The sequence below is a fragment of the Pinus tabuliformis genome, chromosome 4_1 (genome assembly GCF_031772625.1).
Source record: "Pinus tabuliformis cultivar Carrire ecotype Pingquan chromosome 4_1, CPIR1, whole genome shotgun sequence".
NCBI lineage: Eukaryota > Viridiplantae > Streptophyta > Pinopsida > Pinales > Pinaceae > Pinus > Pinus tabuliformis.
This window is the reverse complement of record NC_142303.1, coordinates 554,657,534-554,683,898: the sequence shown is the minus strand read 5'-3', so window position 1 is coordinate 554,683,898 and position 26,365 is coordinate 554,657,534. Positions and strand designations below refer to the sequence as shown.

General features: G+C 35.4%; 1 pseudogene; it reads right to left on the bottom strand.

Annotated features, from left to right (window-relative positions):
- Positions 1–4,625: 4,625 nt before the first annotated feature.
- Positions 4,626–26,350, bottom strand: LOC149177037 (uncharacterized; annotated as a pseudogene).
- Between the last annotated feature and the right edge of the window lie 15 nt (positions 26,351–26,365).

Below are 26,365 nucleotides of genomic sequence, written 5' to 3'. Positions count from 1 at the left end.
TTTAATACTAGTGATGATTTTGATTCCTCGTCAGATAAAGAATGTCACAAGTCAAATTCAAATAAATAGAAATGGCTCAAGAATGAAGGTGAAACTATTGCTTTTTGTTCAAGGCAATTTTTTTTATTTGTTTGTTGCTATCATGTTTTGAGTGCGGACTTGTGAAATTCCAAATTGCATGTTGGTTTATGTGAAGGGGATGGATATATATATATATATATATATATATATATATATATATATATATTATGTCGTTCATGGTTTCTGGATATCTGTGTTATATTTGCAAAGAAATTTAGATATCATTCATATATCTAAACACCCAACAACAACAGCATTGAGATTTTTCCTTCACTCAACTGATAACATATTGCATATGTCTTCATCAATGCTCTTCTTCCATATGCTATCCACTTATGATATTTCCTTTGCAATATTTGGTGCATTTGCTAGTTATAGGTCATTTATAGGTTATAAATGTCTTCAAAGTTTCACTTCTAATTGAGTATTCAACTAAACATATTGATTCTCTTATACGTAACTATTTTTCCCTCCACCCACATTTCATAACTTCCATAACCATTAGGTAGGGACTTGCAACTTCGATGTTACTTTGCTTGTTTAGTAAAAGATTGTCGAGACTTTAATTTATTGAAAATTGTAGAATTTACAATTTATGAAGTTTGAAGGTCTACTTTTTAAAAGTCTAATTCATTAAAGGGTGCTAACTCAATGGAAGAGAAACTGCTTTACAAGCAGGAGGTTGGTGGTTTGATTCCATTGTGCCCTAATATCCATGTGGAATGGTGACGATCAGTTTTTGGTGACAGAGGCTCTTTTGTCCATCACCAATGAGCTTATGGTGACATTTTTCAACCCTCACCAAAATATGAAATGGTGACGGTCAACGAATGCCACCATATATATGCATCAATAGTGATGACCATGAAAGGTCTGTAACTATAAATTATTGTTGTTGATATGAAATGGTGTCGGTCACTGTCCGTCATTACAATCATTATTCATGACGGACCTTGAATGTCACCATAACACCTATACTTTTGGAAATGCAGCTTTTGGTGATAGTCAAAGAACGTCACCATATATATGTACCAATAGTGATAGCCATGAAACATCCATCACAATAAATCATTGTTGTTCATATGAAATGGTGACGGTCACTATCCGTCATTATAGTCAATATTCGTCACAGGCCTTGAATGTCACCATAACACCTATACTTTTGGCGACGCTACCTTTGGTGACGTTCAGTTTTTGATAACCGAGGCTATGGTCTATTGCCAATTTTCATATGAAATGGTGATGGTCGTTATACGTCTTTATAAATAATTATTGGTGATGGACTTTGAATGTCACCACAACACCTATACTTTTGGCGACACCACCTTTGGTGACGAAGGCTCTTTTGACCGTCACAAATGAGATTCTAGTGACATTTTTCGCCCCTCACCACTGTCTTTTTTTCTTGTAGTGATATCGAACCTCAGAACTTATCGATATCAGAAGATCCCTTTCAAAATCCCCGATAACATAAGTCATGGGCCCATTTAACCGTGGTTGTAGTTTATTTGACAGAATACCCACATATCTCATAATTCTCCTCCGCTCCCTTATATCGAAGAATCCCCTATCAGAGCTTTGTTATGTGTCACCACTCAAAATATTCGATCTTCGATATGCGATATTCATTCACCGCCGATCTCCAAACTCTGATATCCTTAAAGGCCTCCACTCTGATATGCTGATATATCATTCTGTAGAACTTCGATCTTCGAACTCTGATATATCACCTTGTCGATTTCTGATCTTCGATATCATATAATCTCCAACTTTTGATAATCCACTACGCCTTCAACCTCCAACCTCTGATAACTATTCACCTCTGATCTCTGATCTCTGACATACTATTCGCTCTGATATCCGGCCCTGATGTGTATTAACGTTGATTAATAAGAATGTTGTGTCTTCCTGTTTAATCAGAATAATTGTAAAATCTCTGATATTAAACCTCCAATATTCCAGACCCGATATAATTATTACAACAAGTTTAATTATGATTTTGCATCTACTCCATATCGGAGCTACCCAATATCGCAAATATTTTGTGTTGTCTCATTTCAAAAGTTGCGATGAGATTTTTCTTTGATACCACATGGTTCTTGACGCTTGTCACTTCCATATGGGGTCATTGTTATAATAATTGAAAAGTCTATTCCAATGGTTTTGCGAGAAGTTTGTGTGTTTAATTTTCGATTTGGTTTTTGAATAAGTTTAATATTAGAACTAATAAGCTATGTTTGACTGAAATGAGGATGAACCCAGGGTCTCTAAGGAGAAAGTAACATTTCGATTAGAACACTCTCTACCATGTGGCACGACGTAGTTATAAAATGGGAAGATTGTTGTAACATAAACTAAATAAGGCAAACACGTGGGCAACAAATCAATCCTTCAGCTAAAGAACATCACTTCATGGCAACAATTTCCAGATTCGACTTTCCATTTCTCAAGAGAATCGGGGGAGACTGTTAGCTCTATAAATATGTATAAGTACCCTTGTATTCAATCTTGTTAAAAGGGGGATCACAATCACACACAGGGGGGCTCTGTAATAATTCGATTTGTGCTTTCACACTATTGTAGAGCGTAGAGAGTTTTATTGTAGAGATTGTAGATGAGTTATGGCTCTACTATAATTGCTTTGCACTATTGTAGGTAGTTTTATTAAGGGTCAGAGCTACTCTTGGAACTGTGGTAATATAACTTTGACATGGTTTTAATTGATTCTTGTTCTTGTGTATTATTACCGAAATGCAGAATTATTGGCTCATTGTTAAAGTTTCATTTTTGGTTCTAATCTTTATTCTAAACAATATTATTTTTCTTCGATATTATTCACTATTGTCGTGTCATTGATATTTTGTTATTGAAACTTTGTTAAAGTTATCTTTGGAGGGTAGAATGAGCTCGGAATCAATCCTAATCCAATGAAGTATTCATGTGGTCACTGACAACTATTTATCATTTATTTACATGTTTATTTTACTTTCACTTGTATTAGTTAATATGAACTACTTCCTTTAATTAATACAAAATCACATGATGAATTACGTCAATTCTTTCCCCTTGTTTTAGTTAATTTTTTCACGGATTAGGAAAGGCCTATCCCATTCTAGTTTGAGATAGGATATTCATGTTTTAGATTAGTTCTGCATTTACATCTTAGTTTGGATCAAGTCCTCTCTTAAAGAGGCAAACTTTAGTTGTGGCTTAGCTGAGCCCCAAATTAGCTTAAGGATCACTTTCTTGCCTCATCAACAAGAGGTCTATTCTAATGTCTCTTCTCTATTGGTAGGTGAAAGTCATATTTTAAGCCAGTAGAGATAGAGAGAAGGTAACTAGACCTAGGTTAACCAGTCAGAACCACCATTTTAATGGAAAATGAGTTTCTATAAGTTCTCGACCAGGGGGTCTCGTTATAATGTTGTAGGGAGAGATTTTTGAGCCTTCAACAGAAACAAAACATTTAAGCAATTAGATTTTCAAGCCCTACCTCTTCCTCATTATAACAACCGCGGGTTAAAAGTTAATGTAATAAAGTTAATAAAGGAAAAATAATACCAAGGCCATGGGAGATGTATTCTAAGCTTAATGTTAGGTAAAACACCCCAGTGGGCATCACTTGTTTATTATGGCTAAGGAAAATTGACAAAGGCATTAAAAAGGAAAAAATCCATTATTGACATTTATTTGATGAAAATAAAGGAAAATAGGAGAAAATGAAGGTGAAAGTTCACAAGTTGCATGTGAGGAGGAAATTGAAGGAAAACAGAGAAAAATGAAGAAATTAGAGGCCTCATTAATAAAAAGGCTTCTGAAGATCAGTTCACAACTTTTTTCAGTCTTTTGTCAATTCAGTTTTGGAATTATTCTCAGAGAGGAGAAGAGCACCAAGAGGAGAAGGAAAGCAAAGGGAACCAAGATCAAGCAAGTCAAGGTTGGATAAAGCGGCTTCGGCGGGAATACTTGCAGGTTACATGTATGTATTTAAGCTCTATAGGAATAGATTTATAAGGATTAGATGAAATCGATTAAGAAAAAAAGAAATGAAGAAGAATATTTCCTCAATAAAACAAGAAGATTGTCTATTCTATTGCTTATTTTGCAAGGGAGAAATATTTTATTTTATTCTATTGATATTTGATGAAAAGAATCAAAACAATACCCCTCTTAGTATATAAAAATTATTATCTTTTGTTCTATGCTATCGATATATGGTTATGGGATGAGACTCAATGCAGTGCACTGATGTTGTTTTCAGAAATCTATCAAATAATAAACTGGAGGAATCGATTCCAGACTTATCCGGGCTAACTAATCTCCAATATATGTAAGTAGATGATAAACACTTTGTGTTACTATTCTAAAAGTGGGATTACCTCAATCTCTGTATAACAGATTCAGTGTTCAGGGACTTGAGCAACAATTCCTTCAATTCCTCCGAATTTCCCCAGTGGCTTATGACTATCCAAGGCTTGACAACAATGTAAGTTTCTCAAAATTTCAAATTCTTACAAAAGCTTTGAAGATCGAAAGAAGAATTGTTAGAATAATGACAGATTTATGTTGTTGTGCTGCTTCACAGAATGCTGGAGAATTGCAGTCTGACTGGACAGATTCCCTCCAATATTTTTAACCTGCCATTTTTTCAGACTCTGAATCTCAGAAATAATAATCTGAATGGAACTGTGGTTCTCAATGGCAGCGTAAGTCCAGACCTGCAAGTGATAGACCTTCAGAATAACAGCATCAACGATGCACCTCAGATTGGCAATTCCAACATTACTATATTGTGAGTACCTTTTGGCTTTACCGAACCCACTTTGTCATCTTTCTAATCACCCTAAGGTCAACTTCTCATTTAGAAAGCAGATAGTCAATGAGTTGGTCCCTATCAACCATAAATTTGGGTGTTGATTCTCATATTTGTTATGGTTTAATCTTAATTATGATTTCCAAACTCTTGATATTGGTTTTGAGTAACTTGATCATGGTGGTCTGAAATTTGAAATTGCAGGCTATAGGGAAACCCTTTTTTTCAAAAGAAAGCTTCAAGCTCTATTAGGTTTTTCCAAATTTACAATGCTACCAACTACGAAATGAGTCTAGAAGTGTATGGAGACAAAACATGCTCAATGGGATTCTAGGTAAATCTTTAGATGTATAAATTCCAATGGCCTTATTAGGGAAAAATAATCTTCAGAGCTCCCACATTTTTATATTTAAACAATAAGAAAAGATTCGATGGCTTGGTGCAAACTCTTTGGTCAAATATCTCTATGGAAGTGTATTTGTTCTTCCTCCATTTTGCGAACTATGAACTCCATTGTTTGGTTTAATTTTTCCCCAAGGATGATACGACGAACATTGAATACTCACAGATTGTGAATACGATTTTTGACCTCAATAATCATGTCTATCAGGCTCCTCATGTATTCAGGCCCTATGTTTTTATGGGAGATATATACACTCCACGTAAGAACACGGCAACTACATTGCATACTCTTGGCCTTTGTTTATAACCAATTAAAATGATAAGATAGCGTTAAGGATCAGAGTAACCTGTTTGTGTGGTTGTTTGTAGATAATCCAAAATCGGGTCTGAGCAGGGGTTCCATCACATGCATAGCCATCACAATAATTGTGTTGACTCTTGGGATTGTAGGAATAGGTTTTTATGCTTGCAAGCAAAAGAAAAGTGTTGATAAGGCCATTGAAATGTATAGACCATTTGGTACAATATAGTTTATATACGATGACAATTGGGAAATGTATTTATTCACCATTTGTAGAAGATTCAAGATATCATTTAAATTAATTATGATCCCGCCCATCTATGAACTTTTACAACATCATGGGAAGCAAGTAATCGAGATGGTGGAGGTGATCCTAAACTAAAAGGTGCCAGATGGTTTTCTTTTGCTAAAATGAAGAAGATTACAGATAATTTCTCAGAAGAATATACAATTAGGATAGAAGGATATGGTAAGGTATAGAAACTATTCCATTTAGCTAACAAAATAGATTAAGACGTTCGGAAATACGTAATTGGAAAAGGCATGGGAAGGCCCTTTCACCTTAGACTTAAGCATTGTAAGGGATAACGCAAAGTTGAAGTGCCTAAATTGAATTTGATCAGTACTAACAGAGCACAGTTGAAATTCAAATAATTATGGAGATGTTATTTTGCCTGCTCAACTGTTGAACATGAGCTGAAATTACAGTCATAGCATCGACCTTGATGGTCCAGGATTTGCTGGCAAAATACGATGACCTTGGTTTCCCACTGTAATAGCCTTGTTGAAAAGTTCATGTAATAAAAGTTAATACATACAAAATACGACCACAGTTAAGGGATACATATTCCAAGCTGAATGTTGGGCAAAGATATCATAGTGGGCATCACTGGATTTTTGTTTTGGCTAAGGAAATTGGCAAAGGCAAAGGCATTAAAAGGAAAAAAGGCATTTTTGGCACATTTATTTATGAAAATAAAGGAAAATAGGAGAAAAGTAAGGTGAAAGGTCATAGGTTTCATGTGAGGATGAAATTGAAGGAAAATAATGGAAAATGAAGAAATTAGAGGCCTCATTCATAAAAAGGCTTATGAGGATCAGTTGGCGGGTTGCTTAGTGTTAGGTCTTGACAATGTAAGCTTGGTCATTTCAAGTTTGGGGCTCTCTCATTATTCTCTCTCTCTCTCTCTCTCTCTCTCTCTCTCTCTCTCTCTCTCTCTCATTCTTGGTCACTTAGAGTTTTCTTGGAGCACTCTAGCTTTGAATCAAAGAATGGAAAAACAAGCACAGGAAAAGGAAGGAAAGAAAGGATCAAGGAAAGGAAAGTAGGACTCAAGCAACTTCAACAAGAATACTTGCAGGTAACCTTTTGCATGTGTGATTTCCTAGCTAGTTTGGACATGCACGACTTTGCATGTTGGTGTATTGTTCTCTTGCTTTTGGTGACATTATTAGTTTTTTCGAGTTATGACAGTGGTTTTCATCCTAGCCTAGCATTTTTCCGGATGCCATGGTATGTTGGGATGTTTATTTCGGTTTTTAAGCCTTGGTTTGCCGAATGGATTACAAAATTGGAGACAGAGGTGGTCTCAAGTTCCATTCCCAAAGGCCCAGGAATCCCTTGACCAGTTTTGGCGGGATACACGGTAAAGCCTGAGGGAGAAGTCTCGATTTAGGACCTATTGATCCAGGATTGGATTGCGGTAAAGCCTGAGAGACAAGGAGAAGGAAAATTACTCAAGGATAGTGATGGATTCCAGATGGGATTCCAAGTTCTGTTCGGTTGTGATCGGAGCACTGGTCTTGGTGTGATCACAGTTTGATGAGGGTGGAAGTGGTTTAACCTCTGGATTCCCTTGGTTGTTCTATGAGATCCCACATTCATGCTTGGAATATGGCACAGGTGTGACTAGCTAAAAGAGAGATTTGGTTCAGCCATGTCTATGGTCAGGTAGTACGTGGAAGTCCCGAACCTGGTCTTATTTCCCTACGATTAATAAAATCTAAGTTCTCTTACTTTTGCACTGATTTATATGTGGATTTAATGGCGGTCATATCTCTGATATTTACATGGTTTAATGTCAATTATAAGCATGGTTATGTGACTGGTTTATGTCATTGTTATTTCTTGTATTTACTTGTAAATGTTAAATGGATGGATGCAAGACCTAATTGATGATCTATTAGTTCAATGGAGAAGGAGGTGATCCTTCTAATGATGTTTCATAAGTTGTTTCAGTCATTTATGCTCTGTCTTGTATCCTAGACATGTAGGTTGCATTAATTCCAAGTGTTTGACATAATGTCAATCCCAGATGGGGATGCTCAGGCCTAGTCTTGAGGGTGATTTTTGATTGATTAGCGTTGTTATCGGTTTTTAATGATCTCTGAAAGTTACAACAAGTTATGGGTAGAGGCTAGGATTCTGGGCTAGAAAAGTGGCTTAAATCCTAGGGTCGATGGCACAGAACTGACAATTTTGGACCATAGTCACAGGAAGACAGGCTTGTGAGAGCGACTTTGAGTTTCTTGTCGCTCCCTTTCCCATAACATGAGAGCCACTGAGGGCTAAGGGTTGTAGAATAGAAGTGGGACCCAGGGACAGGCTGTCTGAGTGGCTAACTTGTCTCCTGAGGGATATGTTGATGATGTTGGATGAATGTATGTGATGTTCTGTCAATTCCACTTCCTTAAGGTGGCATAGGAGGTGGAATCTGATTGTATTGGCATCTCTTCTCATGTTTACCCTAGTTGGCAGGGTTACTTTGGGTAGACCTCAGAGGGGGTGTTACACCCACCATGTCCTTGTCAGTCGTTCATCGCTGCCATTGGTTTCTTTGTGCACTCCACAAAAGCCGACACAAATGGATCCACATCATCAACCCTCTTCTTTGACCTTCACTCCGCTTCAAACGCTTCCATGTCGAAAAATTCCAACGGAATCAATAGTGAATTTTCCCCAAAAAAGTCGTATAGGGTCTGGAATTTCTAGTTCTTGGGAACCCCTGGTCTCTCCTCCCATGAGAATGGAACCCCAATTTAAGTTGTCGTGATATGGCTCCAGTTAGGCGACCATGATGAGGAACTTGACGAAGATGAATAATTGTACCTGCCAGCTGGTCTCAAACTGAGATTTAGGGGGCTTTCATGGCTACCCTTTGAATTCTTGAACCAGTCTGAGACAGGGTTTGTCTTATGCTTGCAATTTTTGCCATCTACGGAGAAAATGTAACTTCCAATTGGTCTTAGCCCCAAATTCAGCTAATTGACATGGTTTTCCTTTGATTTCTTGAACCAGTCTGAGACAGGGTTCAACTTTTGCTTACAATTTGTACAATTCATTCATTTTTCTTCTCGAAGAATAGCCTTTATGTTGCAATATGAGTCTTATATTTAGGGCTTAGGATCAACAGGACTGTGCTACATTACCGCCATGATATACAATCTTAAAATATCTCCCATTAGCTCTGAAAGTCCTGAAAAGGGAGCCCTCATGTTTTTCCAAACCCTCGAAGCGTTTCGAAGCCCTCACCTCGATACTCGCATGGCTAAAACTTGAACTCGAAGCCACATTTGAAGCCGAGCTTTGTCGCACCAGCTAGGCCCTCATAATTGTGGGATCTAGCGCGATCGAGCATTGCATATATAAAAATGAAGGCTTCTATGATTTTTTTTGGCCTGTTGGCTGGTTGGAGCTTTATCGGGAGTAGAAAACATGTGATTCAAAGTGCCACATGGTAAAAAATCATTAGATAGAAGAGAACGAAGATTAAAAGATCTCATTGGCTAGATCTCCTCAACCAAACCCATCATAAAAACACCTTCAATATAATTAATTTTCAATATTATTAAATTAAGTTGTAAAATATATATATTTATGTTAATCAATTATTATATTGAAACATAATATTATTTAATTTATATATTTTTTTTAATAAAAACAAAAAATAATTAAATTTATTAAAACACTTGTAAAGATATTTAAAATTTACATATATTTTATTAAATATATTTATATAATTATTATCACAAATCAAATTAGTAATTTTATATTTAATTTATTAATATAGTAAAAACTAATACACTATAATACAAATACTATGTTGCAATATTTAATTTATTAATTTAGTAAAAGCTATTATACTATAATAAAAATACCATGTAGCAATTGCAACCTGAAGTATATATATTTTTTCGTTTGTTTAAAATAAAATTAAAATGTATTATTATCTATATTCATTATTATTTATAATATTTTTTAACTTTTTAAATATTTAATATTATCCTTTCCAATTTGACATTTCTAATAAATTTGGGTATCACTGTTTCACATTATCATATAGATTATGTTAATCAATTATTATTATATTTTTATATTCAAAAAATAATATTATTTAATATATATAGCTTTTTTTAATAAAAACACTTGTAAAAATATTTAAAATTTATATATCTATATCTATCTATCTATATATATATATATAATTTTATTTTATTAAAATATTTATATAATTATTATCCCAAATCAAATTAGTAATTTTATATTTAATTTATTTATATAGTAAAAACTAATATACTATATAATACAAATACTATGTAGCTATTGCAACATGAAGTAGATGTATTCTTTCATTTTTAAAATAAAATTTAAAATATATTATTATTATCTATTTTCATTATAATTTAAAATAAGTTTTAACTTTTTAAATATTTAGTATTTAATATTTTCATTCCAATTTGACCTTTTTTATAAATTTGGGTATCACGGTTTCATATTATCATATAGACTACTAATTAGTTATTTTTTTCTAGATTATTATTATTTTTAATAAGTCTTATTTATAATGAGTTATAAATTACAAGTAACATTTAAAAAAAATTAATTATATTATTATATAATTTAAAATTTTCATATAATTTAATTTTTTAAAAGGAAAAACATTATAATTTTTTTTAAGAAAAATTCATTTAACATATATTTGTAGTATTTAGAAAAAAGATATAAAAGCATCTAACTATCAAACGCATTAATATTGTTCTTATAATCAGAATCAAACATGAATTTTCTTTTAAATTTTAGTAATTTAATTATTATTTAATTTAGAGTTTTAATATAAAATGTCTTTTTTTTTTTTAAAACACAATTATATATATATATATATATATATTTATTTATGTTGGTGAGAAAAATGCATTGAGTTTTCTATATTGAAATTTGGTAGAAAAATTTGAAGTGAAATCTTGATTTGTGTTATTTAAACTAGTTTTTTGATTGTATATATGGATTCAACACCCTGAAAAACCCCTAGGGTACTTCTATTGTGTAGGTTACCCATCAAACTTGTGATTTCAATGAATTCCTGCCAAAAAATTAGCCCGAAAAGTCCACCATAAAAACTTCCAAAAAATCGCACTAAAGACTTCCAAAAAATCACACTAACAACAACTCATTTAACATATATTTATAGTAAGTACTAACTATCAATCACATTAATATTCTTCTTATAAACCAAATCAAACATGAATTTTTTCCATGCAAAAAGCTTTTAAATAAAGCCGTGGACCCCATAGTGGTACTTGTTAATTTGTTTTCTTATAAAAATGTGTTTTATTAAAAAAGAATTTTTAGCTTGAATTTGAATATAGTGGAGCAATTCAATTCAACTTTAAAAAAAAAAAGAAAAAATATTATAATTATAATTATATATAATTAATGAACTGAATATTTAAATTTATAATATTTTTATTTATGAGTTTTGGAGTAAGATTTAAAATTGTTTTTGATTAGTTAAGAATTTGTTTTCTTTGTATATTTAATTGATTATTTTATATAGCTTGGTTTTCTTTGAATAATAGTGATAAATCAACTCACATTCACATATAAATTTAATTGATTATTTCATATAGCTTGGTTTTCCTTGAATTGGTGATAAATCAACTCACATTCACATATAAAAGCTAGTGACAACTATCCTCAATGCACAACCGTCTTATTATAAATTTTACCACCTTTAAAAAAATAATAATAATATTTCTGCCTACACAAAATTATTAAAGAAAGAACATGTCTAAGACTGCCAAGTTTCTCTAATTCTATCTAAACCTCCCATGATGTCAATCATGTTGGGTCGGTTTTGGGGGGACTCTTGTGTGCATAAAAGCCCAATACTCACAAGTTCAGTAATAAGATGTGTTTTTATTGGTAATTCATTTGTGTCATCATGGACTTTCCTCAATAAACTATTGTCAACAACTTCTTCCACTTTATTTGGAAAATTAATAGTTATCCATTTGGGAAGATTCAATCCTTCCACAAACATGTTGTTGGTTGGTTTCTTTCTTGTTAAGATCTCCAACAATACCATTCCATAACTATATACATCTCCTTTTGATGAAACGTCTTCACTGAATCCATACTCTGCAAAATGATGATTCAAGCTATTTTAACAAAGAAATTCAAATAAAAAGTTTATAAATATGATAAAAAGTAAGACATAAATGTATTTAACTAGCAAAAAAATTCATACATGGGGCAATATAACCAATGGATCCTTTAAGTATATGTGCAAAAGTCACTGAATCTATATCATTTGCAAAAATTAATCTTGCAATAACAAAGTCTGCTATATATGCTGTCATGTCCTCTCCTAAAAGCACATTACTAGGTTTTAAATTACAATGCACCACTGGCACAAAACATTGGTGATGCAGATATAGAAAACCTTGAGCTATCTCTATGGCCATGTGTAATCTTTGACTAAAGCTCAACTGGCTAACATCTTCACCAGGATATAACCATTTTTCCAAGCTTCCATTTTGCATATAAGGAAATACCAAAGCTTTGATATCAAGGTTTGAACAACATGTAATGATTTTGATCAAATTCCGGTGTCTAACCTTTCTCAACACATTACATTCACTGATAAAAATTTTGTGACCTTCTTCATTTTGCAAATTGAGAACCTTGATCGCAACCAATGTGCCATCGGTCAAGACTCTTTTATAGATTGATCTGCAACTACCGACTCCTAATACATTCGAGCCATTGAATCCGTTAGTTGCATAAATAAGTTCCTCTTGTGAAATCCTTAGAAGGCATGAATTCCAAGGAATAGCTTCTGTAATCTGTAATCTCGAGGACAGCTCTCCTCGATCCCGTCCCTTGCCATATTGCGAGGGAAAATTTTAAGAACCCCCCCTAAATTTATATGTATAATAAATGGGCGAATCTCCATGGTATATAGGAAAAATGGAAGGCGATTTTATCAATAATATAATATGTATATATAATTTTTTGGCGAATCTCTCACCAGGCATGGCGAATATTTTACTCAATTATAAAATATTGTAAGATTTTGGCGAGTTTTTCACTAAATAATAAAACTTTGTAAAGTCCTAGTGAATCTTAGCATTGTGAACTCTTAGAGAATTTTTTGAAAAAGTATAAAACCATATATGACAAGAGCCACATGGTGGCAATATCACTGTTTTTTTTTTCACATTCCCACGACATGGAACTTGTTTATAAAATTATAGAAAACCCAACCAAGTCCCTTATAATATGCAGGTAAGCTTATAACAGAGTCCGATACCTCTACTATGCTTGTCTTCATTCAAGTGTCATAACCGCTATACTTAACACTGTGAATCACAACTCTCTTAGAACTCAACTCTATAGTGTAATTAAAACCTTTGGAAATTGAATCTAACAACTCTATAAAAAGGATTAGTGAAATAGAACCTTTTTTGAATGAAGTCTTCCATCTTGATCACAATCGTGCTCACGATCAAGGGAGTGCGACCACCTGGCCTGACATAATGGCCATCATAGCTTCCAATAATCAACAACCACCTTGTAAGGACATCCTAGCTCATGTCTCATGAATTTTATTCATCAATCTTAACTGATATAAATCTTATAAAGATAATATTAGAATCCTCTCCAGATTCACTGTTAATACAAGGGTAAAGGAAATTTTCTAGCTCAAGGCACTAGCCAAAACCAACTTTAGTATTTGTGACCCCTTTGTGGGGATGCACCTACCCTGCCCCGTTGGGTTTCTGCCTTGTAACATAGTTCAAGGATCACAAGAATTTCCAATCTTCCTACTCCATTAGACACACTTTATATGCTATACATAGTGAATGGAAAAAAAGCATTATAGAACACATAATTTCACAAAAGGAAGAAAAATCTTAGCGAGTTCAATATCAAAATCTTAACCACTAATTAATAAAGAATAACAAGTAGTGTAATGAATTGTTCTGAGTTATTTATTTACAAGCTGTAAAGAATGTAGTGGAATGGAAAATATTACTTAGGCAACCCTTCAATATTTTCTATTAATATGTCTGTGCATGTACATATGAAATTAAGAGCATTGTTGAATACAAAGTTTCCTTTTCTCTTGCCTCCATTTTGGCAAATCAGTGTGAAATCAATGTCACTTTGAATCTCCTTTCCTTTGTGGATGTTTTGACAAATCAATGTGAAATCAAAGTCACTTTGAATTTCCTTTCCTGTGAGGGATCACATCGACAATTGATTAGTAAAAGATAATTTACTATATATTATGTTCAAGTAACTGACTGCAATCTACAGTGGAAACGAGACCTCAATTCTTATTCTGAATTTGAATATCTGAGGACAAGATAAGAGATCAAAATGCATATGGCCTTAGTAGCTAGAAAACAATCACTCCATAATTACAGGACCACCTAGATTTCGGCACTTAATCTATATAATGGCACTAGTTGCAGTGCTTATTTGCATTAACACCATGGAAACGCAACAACAATGTTTCAAAGCACACTTACTGGAAAATTTGTAACGTTCCGAGACTATTTAGATAGCATCTGAACCTCGTAGGTATGGTGGGGAAACTAGGGAACCCAAATCTTGGAAGATATCTCATACCAAATTTGAGAAAAAAATAAAAAATGGAAAAAATCAAAATCTATAAAACAAGCAATGAATTGTTTACAAATCAAATACAATTCCTTTAACTAACAGTTAAATTGTGGTCATATATTTAAATATTTAGTAAGAGGGGAACTTCAAACCATGGAATATTTCCTTTGTCACTACTGTCATCCCTCAGTGACTGAGATTACAAATCAATACTTTTGGAAAGATTGTAAGAAATTCTGTGAAATAGTAAAGCATAACCTCTATTTTCAAGCAACAAAATCAAGACATTGTTACATCAAGAGCCATAATTGATACATAATCAATGAATCAAGTCCTTGTGTGGCACAGGCTTGTTTCACAACCTCTATTTTGTTAATAACAAAATCAAGATATTGTATGTGGTTATTGCCAAAAGGAAACTGTGTTCTAATTTGGAAGAGGATCTTATCAAAAGACATGGATTTATTCAAAGCTAAAAATCCTAATGGGTTACTGAAAAATAAGTTGGAATATGGGATCATGATACTTAAATTGAAAAAATATGCTTTCCTTTTAGAAACATTACAATTATACAATGTTTTTTGAAAGCATTATGTTAAACACACATGGGTAGCAAGAACAATATGAAAGATAAATCATGAGAGTACAATTTTATTAACAAATGATTTACATTTATAGTACAACATGTGACCGTTGGGTTCCACATCCCAAGGTCTCTTGGACTACTTAGTCTATTCAACTTCCACACTAACCCATTTAGGATTAGGTGTCCAACATTCCCCCCCTTAATCCGAAGGGTTATGTATGAGTCCAAGAAGAGAGCTGTAATACAAAATGTGCAAAAAATGCATGGCAGCACTAGGCTGAATGTGCTCTCTGAAATGTTGGTATAAAGGGCGGTGGTTTAAGGATGACCACCAACACTGGAATGCTTAGTGCAGTTCCCGAAACTCTTCCAATACTGGCAAGAAATTGAAGTCTTCTGCTAGGGAAGTGCTCCTATTGTTTTGAAGAGGGAAACCTTCAACCATGAAAGGGAGGTATCACCTCACATAAAAGGGAAAACTTCAACCTAGAAAGGGAAGTCTCAACCTGTGATGGTTTAAGGATGACCAACAACTCTGGAATGCTTAATGCAATTCCTGGAACTCTTCCAAAACTGGCAAGAAGCTGGAGTCTTCTACTAGAGGAAGTGTCCCCAATTTTGTTCCTGGAATTCTTCCGAAACTGGCAAGAAGCTGAAGTCTTCTGCTAGAGGAAGTGTCCCAGATTGCCAACTGAAGGCATGTTTATGGGCATCTTTGTCTCTGGCTACAACTCTGAAACTGGTGTGGCAAGTTGTGGCTCAGGCTTGCTTGATGTGGCTTTGAAGCTTGTAGATGACCATCATTTCCCCCCCTGTCAGATACAAGGTGAGATTATGGAGAAAACTCAACTGCAAGATTGTTCAATACTCTGGAACAAGTTCTGACATGTGTTTGGAATATCTTCTTGGATGTTGATGCCCATTGCCAAGCAGCGATCCATCCAAGATGAATCTTTGTTCTTGCAGGACGTTTATTTCTAAAGCATCTGTGTGAAGAATGACTGGTTTTATGACAGTGCTTACATGGATGAAGATCAAAACAGTGATCTTTCAAATGGCCAACTCGGTCACAGTGTTGGCATTTCACAATCTGTCGTTGTTGTTGTTGTTGTGGAAGAGGGGCAGAATCTGGAACAGCTTGATATGAACTGTCATGAGGAGCAGTTGAACTATCATGAATGAATCCAGCACTCTGAAACTGAATGGGCTTTAAGTAGTCTGGAATATGAAAGGACAAGTCCTTGTCATATCCAAGACCAGTTCTGTGCTTGTTGTGGACAAGTTGTTCCCAAGGTCTGATGATGGGCTTGGGAAGTGCAGACTGAGTTTCTGCATCTGCATGTACAACTACTGCTTTATCTGAATGAACTGTAACATTATTGTCTTGCTGTTTATGGGAGTCTGTTTCAATCTTCTGAACAGAAACAGGTTCAGAATGATGACTCCACTGCTGTAATTCTTCTTGTTGTAGCTGAGATTCAAGCTGCAAAAAATCAATCTTTTCCTGTGCATTTTGTAGACATGTCTGAATTTCTGAGAGAGATCCTATGCTGATTTGTAATGTGTCATCAACAATAGATTGTATAAGAGTTTTCATGAACTCTAATACTTCACTGATTCTGGCCATTTTTCTTCAATGTCAGATTTACACCTTAAAAAACTGATCACAATTATTACTTAATGCAGAAAAGTAATATCCACTCACAGTACACAACAATATCTTGTATAAATGTGCAGCAAATGAATCAGGGAATCAATGCATATATATGTAGACAGAAACTATAATGGGTTTTAAATACAATGCCACAATTGGGGCAGCAACAACTGCAAACTTGCTTGGATCCTTCAAGTACTCCTTCACTTTCAAATCAGAAATGATGGCTATCAAAACTTCAATAATTATAACACCATGTCATGGGCATTGGAATGAATCTCTAGCATGCTGAAACAGCAGTGATAGACCTCCTTACATGTCCAAATACTTAGCAAACTGTATAGTGTTGGTCATATATACCATAGCATTTTACCATGACCTTTCAAAAGCCTTCCAACTATGCACAGTTTCAGGAAAACCTCCAGGAGATTAGAGAATACTCGCCCCTGCTTCAGATGTATATGCAGCCAATTATTAAGGAGATTTGACTCTTTGACAGTGATAAAATCTGCCCACAAAGGACAACTCGAACACAAACTGATAGAACTTGATTTGAAGATGCTTTTAAAACATTTGATTTTAATAATATATCAGCCTGCAACGTATATTATTTTTCATATAATACCAAGAAGTCTTCTAACAAACGCAGAGCATACACTGTCTAGTACCACAATCCAACAGAAATTGTTAAGACACCGTATTCACCATACTATTGCATATATGCCACTTTTTCACTGCAAATTTTACATCGGAGGCAACACTCCAGGGACCGAGAATCACTACAACACATTATCAATACAGCCCTCAAAAGTTCAACAGACTTTCCAACAAATATATACCACTGCTTGCATCAAAGATGAAATATTTGATGCCTATGACCGAAATACATCGACTTTCAGTGTCGCTGGTTAACACTTCTCAATCTACGCTATCGAATTCAGATTTATTACATCAACCGACAATCTTTTATCAATCCTACAAACATTGTATGTCATGTACTCCGTTTCCAGACTCTCTGTCAAGTACGATTATTCTTACCAATGCTGGAAATGTCAAGACAATTCATGAAAACACCCACAGATTTCTGCAATTTCCTATTACTTCAATTATATGGCTTGAACCCCAGGTGCGCATGTGGAGGGATGGAGTTTCAGTGGTGTAATACCACTGTGACTGCAAAGCCTCTACACGATCGTGGACACAGCTAAACTGGCGCTTCCTTCCATGGTGTTTTCAGTACTACGGTTGCCGAATAGAAGTGCTAGCATCGATGGAACACTTTAACTTCTCCGAAATACCAACAGCGTTAATACCATTCAATACCGCATTCAAATACCATTCAATAACACATTCAAATGGAAACCATATAAATGTCGATACCAGGAGCTGTCTCCCACGCAGAGATACCATTCAAATGTTATTATTCAAACGCATTCAACATGACATATAAAATTTGAACAACGCATATACCAAGTGAATGCAAGCGCTGTATACCAAAGCGCTGTATACACCAAATCAGTTCAACGCATACACCACTTTTGTATTCACCAAAACTCTTCTCAGCCAAATCAAAAGAATACCAATGAGCGCCTGAAAACTGCCAAAGCTTACCATTCAAATGATTTTAAATGATTTTTTTTAAAAAACCGCAGAGCGCTGTATAGTTCAACGCATATACAGATTTTGGACGGGCATATGTATAAACCCACGGGACGGTTGAGTTGCTTCTCGATAAAGCAATACAGGCATATGTATAAACCCACAGCATTAATACCATTCAATAACACAGCGTTAATATGATTCAATACCACATACCAGGAGCTGGAAAACTTCGGACCTTCATCGATGGTGGCGTATCTACCACTCAACATTCAACGCAGATTCAATGATCTCTGCTTTACTTTGATTCCATGTTAGGCAGCGTAACAGTAGGAAATACCAAGCGTTCATCAAACAGTGGGAGCTAAGCGTTCATCAAACAGTTCTGACATCAAAATGTTCTTCTGGGCGTTCATCAAATGGTTCTAACATCAAAACGTTCGTCTGGGAGTTCATCAAACGGTTCTGATACCAATGGGCAGCGTAACAGTAGGAAATACCAAGCGTTCTTCATTAAAACATTCAATCGATTCCTTCACGTGAATTGTTTCATTGATTCAGGACAGACAGAATCCTGACAAATTCTGCGTCTAGATCAACCTCTGCACATCGATTAATCAGTGCTAAAACAAATTAAATTGCTTTAATTCATGACTTTGTCAGATGTAATTCTTCAGCACTCGACTTTACCAAGCAACTCCAGGTGTGAATTCACTGCATAATGCTCACAAACAGAAATCGACCCAACAAATCCTGTCTTCCTGTTATGAAATTCGATTGCACAAAAATCGATTTATTAACCTCAACAACGCTGTCATTTAGTTTAATTGTGATTGCCCATTTCATGCAATTCAACTAGCTTCAAATGCCTTTCCTCAACATGTGCAAACAAAGTCGATATGAATCGATACTCATTTACAAGCAGAGCTTACAATCTTTTAATACAAATATCGCTCATCATCCAAGAAAACAAAACATACTTCGATTACAAAATTCCTCTCATAGGCACACACAGCAAATTGTTGCTAACGTTTGAAGAGCATACATTACAATACTTCTCTTATAAACCAGCGAATTAAATACTAGAAAATTCATCATTTCAACTCTTAACACAAAAATTGACCCATACACGAATCGACCAGGTTAAGGCTCATAACTCAAATCCAACACTTTCATAAAACAAATGGTTCAAAGAAATTATGCAGGGTAGGAGTACGCCCGCTCTGATACCATGTAACACACACATGGGTAGCAAGAACAATATGAAAGATAAATCATGAGAGTACAATTTTATTAACAAATGATTTACATTTATAGTAAAACATGTGACCGTTGGGTTCCACATCCCAAGGTCTCTTGGACTACTTAGTCTATTCAGCTTCCACACTAACCCATTTAGGATTAGGTTTCCAACACATTAGAATTTAAAATTGGGCCTTTCTATCCAGACAAATTTTCATTAATAGAATGTACTTTCCTACCTGAAATGTTGTAGATATCCAAGAAAAACTTGAAAAGCATAAGAGAACTTAGCATAATGTACTTTCTTTTTTTCCCTAACATTCTTAAAGCGTTGAGGTTCTCCAAGTCATCAGGTAAATTTCGAAGGAAATGACAGTTAGTAATAGTCCAATTCACAACTGAAGATGTGTCACAAATACGAGGGGGCATCTCCTCCAAATCACAAAATTGCTCCAGGTTAAAATCTAGCATTATTGGAAGCTTAATGCTCGACTGGGTGTTATTAAACCCAGACATTTTTCCAATCTTCACTAAAAGCTTAAAGATAGCTTCTCTAAGTTCTACATGACTTTACTATGCTCTTGAAGTGGGTGCACATGTAGCCTCTCCAAGTGAATAGTCTTAAACTAAGTGAAGATAAGGCCGATAGATCATTTAGTGTGGATCTCTTAAACCCATAATTGAATACTATGTCTCTCTTAAACCCATAATTGAATACTATTAGGACTTTCAAATTTTTCATGGAACTCAAAAATGTTGGAAGAAAGTATTTTCTTGTAGAAAAGAATAAAACTAAAGCCTTTGCTTGAGGACAACTGATGTCACACCACTAATACTTCTCCATGGAATCTGTATAGGTAAACCACAAATGCAAAATTCCATTAGAATATTGTGTTTATTGAATACACAAATGAAATCATTGCATTTCTTTAAAATATCTTTTGAATTACTGAAATTACATATCGATAACCTAGTGGGTGTAGGATAAAATTCACCCGTGTCATTCACAGAAAGCATGAGAAAAAACCTAATACTATATGTAAAACCAAGAAAAATTCAAATTCATCACTTCTAGGGACCTCGTAACCACCCTGCCAATACACAAGTATGTTCCTGCTTGCAGTTAGAAAAATTACCCAAATTACAATCTGTTTACTCTAGCCTATGTTGGAAAGTTATAGAAGGATGACTAGTGCAATCAATCCATTCCTTTTATAGAAGTATACAAATATACTTGTCCAATGTCGATGCTTTAACCATTCACCTTAAGATGTTTTTACAATATAATTTCCTAAGTCTATTTAATATCTTCATTATCATAAAAACCAACCTATATCCATCTTAACTCCACATCTACCACTCTTAGGGGGATGAAATCTATTTATCCCTCTGAGCACTTGATAGACCCAGAATTAAGATGGATCTTAGATGATATAATTTCCCCTTTAATTAGTCTATGCTCACATGAATACCATGGTATTACCATGGGTTATCATAAACTTGGAGCTTAAAAATTACTATTAGTAATTTATAAAAATTAATCAAATTAATAGTTGATTTTTATTTTATTTTTTATTTTAACCAAGCTAAAATGTTTAACATACATTAAGTTACAACATCCATTTTTACTCTTGATCCACCAAGCCTCGAGAGGGATCAAATATTTTTTCACTCTATGCTAGTTTGCATATCACGATATTTGATACCTCTCAGGGGTTAATAGATCCAGAGTAAAGATGGATCTATGCTGGTTTAATTCCCCCGTTTAAATAGGCTACATTCCAGGTGAATACCATGGGTCAATACCATGTTCCATTTTGGTGAATACCATGGGTCAATACCATGTGCCATTTTTATTTTTATTAATACTAATATTAGGGTTAATAATGTTTTTTTGCATGGTATTAATAATAATCTAGCCCATAGTATTTTGCCCATAGGTTTCACCTAAATATAATGCATTTTTTGAGTGTTCGTAAATATAAGGTGACTTATGGAGTAAATATGAAAAAATGTTTTATTTGTTTACCATACCTCTCGTTTATTTATATTTTTATTAATTTACCATACCTCTTTTAGAAATATGGTATTTGGCCCATAGGATTTACTTAAATAAAACCTCTTTTTTGAGCCTTCATAAATAGAACGAAGGTTATGGACTAAATATAAAAGGAGGTTTTATTTATCTACCATACGTCTAGTTTATTTATATTTATATTTATTTACTATACCTTTTGAGTAAGTATAAAAAGACGTTTTATTTATTTACCATACCTCCACTTTACTTATATTTTTATTTGTTTACACCCTTGCATGTATATAAGGTGACTTATGGAGTAAATATAAAAAATGTTTTATTTATTTACCATACCTCTCATTTATTTATATTTTTATTAATTTACCATACCTCTTTTGTATAGATGGTATTTGGCCTATACGATTCACTTAAATAAAACCTTATTCTTGAAAATTAAGGCGAATGGAAGGTTGTAACTCCTAATTTCAAGGGCTAAATTTACCTTTTTTAACCTCTCCCTTAAAATAAGGTGGGCTATTTGAGGTGATTTGTAAAAATGTACTATGATACAAAATATTCGCCCACTAAAAATTTAAAACCCCTTAATTTCGCCAAAGGGCGAATATTCACCCCTAAAATTTTCTATGCATATTGCCAATTTAAGAATCCAATGAATAAAATGCATATTACAACAAGAATTTCAACAGGAATGATTACCTTTTTCATAAGCCAGTGATTATTGTGAATATTGGCAATGGAAGATGGACATGGTGGCAACTGTACCTGTTAGCCCTGAGGTGCAGTGTTGATATTTTGAAGACTAAAGGAGGGAAACGGTCTATTTTTAAAGCGCATGAAAACATGCACTAATGCGCAAAAGCCCCCGAAAACCTTACCTTTATGTCCATATGCGCCCCTTTGCACATTTCTCGAGGTCGTCCCATACCTTCATGTCCCCCGCCATCGATCTTCCCATTAATCTGACGGTCCACACTTCATCCAACCAACGTTATACGCTCACCCGCTTCGACCACCATTAGATCATTTCCGCCAAATCTAACGGCTATCGCGCATATCGCTCGGGAAAACAAGAGAGAGGGATACCCGCCCGATAAAGTAGTTTCCTCTCTCTCCTCTGCTGCTACGTGGCACTCGATAAATGGAATCGGGCAAGCTCCGATCTTTACCACTTACCACCCGATGGCCACTTGATATAAACCATTTCCGCTTGAGTAAACCGCTCCCGGGTGTTATCCTTCAAGCACCTCCTCCGCTCAATAGACGTTCGATCTACCCATATAAGATCTGACTACTTGGACTTATTCCACTCCCACCACGATTTCAAGCCTCCGACAATTGATCTCCTCCGCCCATTCCTCCCGATCCAATGGCCCCGTACCCCACTTCCCACCAGTCACCTAGGGAGGAAATTTGTTGGCTTTGTCAGTGTTTTTGACAGTCGAACAGTTGAACTGAAATAACAGAATGCATGGCCGAAAGGGAAAAAAACAACAATATGATGTAGCCGAACCAACAGAAATGATCATGGAACATCGTTGGCACAAGCGAACCACGTGACAGCGTGGTGAAATTATCAGAATTTGATTACCGTGTTTGTTAGAAACAGAGCTCTCTGAGCTCATGTTTGTCTAGTTACGGCATCAAGTAGTTAGAAGACAGAGGGGATAGATTAAGACATCTCAAGCCTCAAAGAGTTCAAGAGTATTTTAAAAAGCCTATAAATGACTGAAAGTTCGAGGTAATAGAGGTTCAACTCTTTTGGAGACTATGGATACTCTGTTCCTCCCAGCGTCTCATCTTCATTCCAGTAATACAAGCTTCTTTTGCTGTTACATGTTCAATCGCCATCTTCTCTTCTGTTTTAAGCTTGCACTTGAATAGGTTATTCATGTTTTTTTCTGTGTCTAATGCCAGATAACTGTCATCTTATCTCTGTGTTGATAAATTAGATTTGCAAGCTTCATTTACTTTCTGTAGCTAGCCATTCATATGTGTTTATGTATGCATCTGCTGGTACAGTCAGGATTCTCCATCTATTCATTGAATCTATAAACTATTGAGCATTAGTGGTCGAAAGCCTTATCAAGTTGAGGGTATTCATGCATGTCTTGAGTGAAAACAGAGTTGAAACAGTCATTTGACTTGTTCCAAACCCCAATCCATTCCAATAGTTCAGAGAACGATATTGAAGATTTATATGTTTCCAAGCATCTCCGAGCTACAACCTAGGAGAGTTCCCTGGAGTGCTAACATTACCCATGGTCCGCACAGACCGAGATTTCCCATGAATGCTCCACTCCTAATTTTTCTGAAAATCCCGTCTTTGGGAACTTCTCCTGTCAACATATTGAAAGAGAAGTTCAGATGTTGAAGCATTTTAAGATTTTCTAGGGACATTGGTATTGTTCCTGACAAGTTGTTGCTGGAGAAATCCAAGTCCTCCAAAGATTCCAGTTTCCCAAGTGAATCAGGAATTGGACAATCAAATGAGTTCCACGACAGATTGAGATATTTTACTTCTGTGCAGCTTTCAAGTTCACTTGGAATAGAACCAGTTAATCGATTGGCAACAACATTTATTTCTTGAACCATGGTCATGTGGCTAATCTCCAAAGGCAAGGGGCCTTCTAATAAATTGTTGGACAAGTTGAAGAACAATAGCAAATTTGGAAGACCTGCAACTCTTGTTGGTATATTTCCATGAAACCTATTGTGAGACAGGTCCAATGCTTCCAATATCAGGCAATCTCCTACGTTGGGGGGTATGTTTCCTGATAATTTGTTCTGATCGAGGTAGAGGTATCTCAGCTATTTCAGTTGCGGTATATTTCCATGAAAACTATTGTGAGACAGTTCCAATGCTTCCAATATCAGGCAATCTCCTATGTTGGGGGTATGTTTCCCGATAATTTGTTCTGATCGAGGTAGAGGTATCTCAGCTGTTTCAATTGCCCCAAAGAGTGAGGAATCTCTCCAGAAAGCTTGTTTTGGCTCAGAGATAAGAGTCCTAATGTTTGTATCCCACCCATTTCCGTTGGGATACTTCCCTGTAACTTGTTTTTGCCCAGATACAAGCTTTCCAACTTTTGAAGTCTGACAAGTGTTGAAGGAATGGATCCATTGAAGATATTCCACTCTAAATTAAGGTATGTTAGATTAGCTAGTTTACCAATCTCTAATGGTATTTTTCCACTTATTTGGTTGTGGCTCAATTGAACACAGACAATCGGGTGGAAAGCGAATGGAAGAGGGTAGAGTGCCAATAAGATGATTTTCACCCATGTGTATCTATTCAAGGAAGGAGAAAATGGAAGAGGGTAGAGTGCCAATAAGATGATTTTCACCCATGTGTATCTATTCAAGGAAGGAGAAATTAGTTAGAGCAGTAAGAATAGGTAATGTCGTGCTGCTCCCACTTATGATCTGATTTCCTCCTAAAAAGAGGCGTTCCAATCTGAATAGCTGACCCAACTGCACAGGCACCATCCTAGTGAGTTGATTGATCTTTAAATCGAGGACCCGGAGATGGGTACAATTACCAAGGGTTTTTGGGATTTCCCCTCTAAGTTTATTTCCCCATAAGAATAAGTTTTCCAACTGAGATAGTCTGCCACCAAACTCCCATGGAATGTGTCCGGTTAACTGGTTATAATGCAGTTGCAGGTCTAAGAGAAGAGTACAGTTAGAGAGGGAGGATGGAATTTGCCCGGAAAGAGAGTTGTGACGAAGATATAGGGTATTAAGCTGAGAAAGCCTCCTCAATTCAGAAGGAATAGAGCCATGAAGCTGGTTAAAACCCAGAGACAAGTTTTTCAATGAGGACATGTTTCCAAAGGAGGGTGGAATTTGCCCGGAAAGATAGTTGTGATGAAGATATAGGGTATTAAGCTGAGAAAGCCTCCCCAGTTCAGAAGGAATAGAGCCAAGAAGCTGGTTAAAACTCAGAGACAATTTTTCCAATGAGGACATGTTTCCAAAGGAGGTAGGAATGGAGCCAGTCAGTTTGTTTATTCCCAGCCAAAGGAATTTCAAATTTCTTAGAAGCCCTAATTCTGTGGGAATGCTTCCATTCAACTGGAAATTATTAGACAGAGAGACTCGCTGTAAAAGACGACAGCTACCAATGGTGGAGGGAATGGGGGCTTCCAGTTGGTTTTTGCTCAACCGCAGAACCCTTAAGCGAAACAGCCTCCCTAAATCATGCGGAATAGAGTCATAATGGCTATTGTTTCATACCTGTGAGATTTAGCGAAACAACTCTCTGATGGCGTAAAGAACATTGGACTCCAGTCCAGCTGCACAGGGATACACTGGTGTTCCAACTTCTTAATGCCTTGTTTGAATCCAAGCTCAGGGTAGCCCTGAATGCTATGAGAGCACGCTGATCAGAAGCATTGTTGAGGTGAGCCTGAGCCGCCGATACCAGAAAGAAACCCATGAAGAAGACAAGATCAGAAAGACAAACAAAGGAAGCATCTTCGATCTCAAAGTGCGCAGGATAATGCTGAATGCATCTGTCAAATGTCGCACGAGAGGGGGTATGGCAATATTCAGACTTTAACAAATATCAATCCATGGGTCAGGGGCAGGTCTCAAGCTGTGCAGAATAATGCTGAATGCATCCGGCAAATATCCAATGAAAGATGGCATGTCAATATTAAGACTTAAAACAAATTATCAATCCATAGGTAAAGGTAGCTCTCAGGCTGTGCAGAATAATGGTGAATGCATTTGGCAA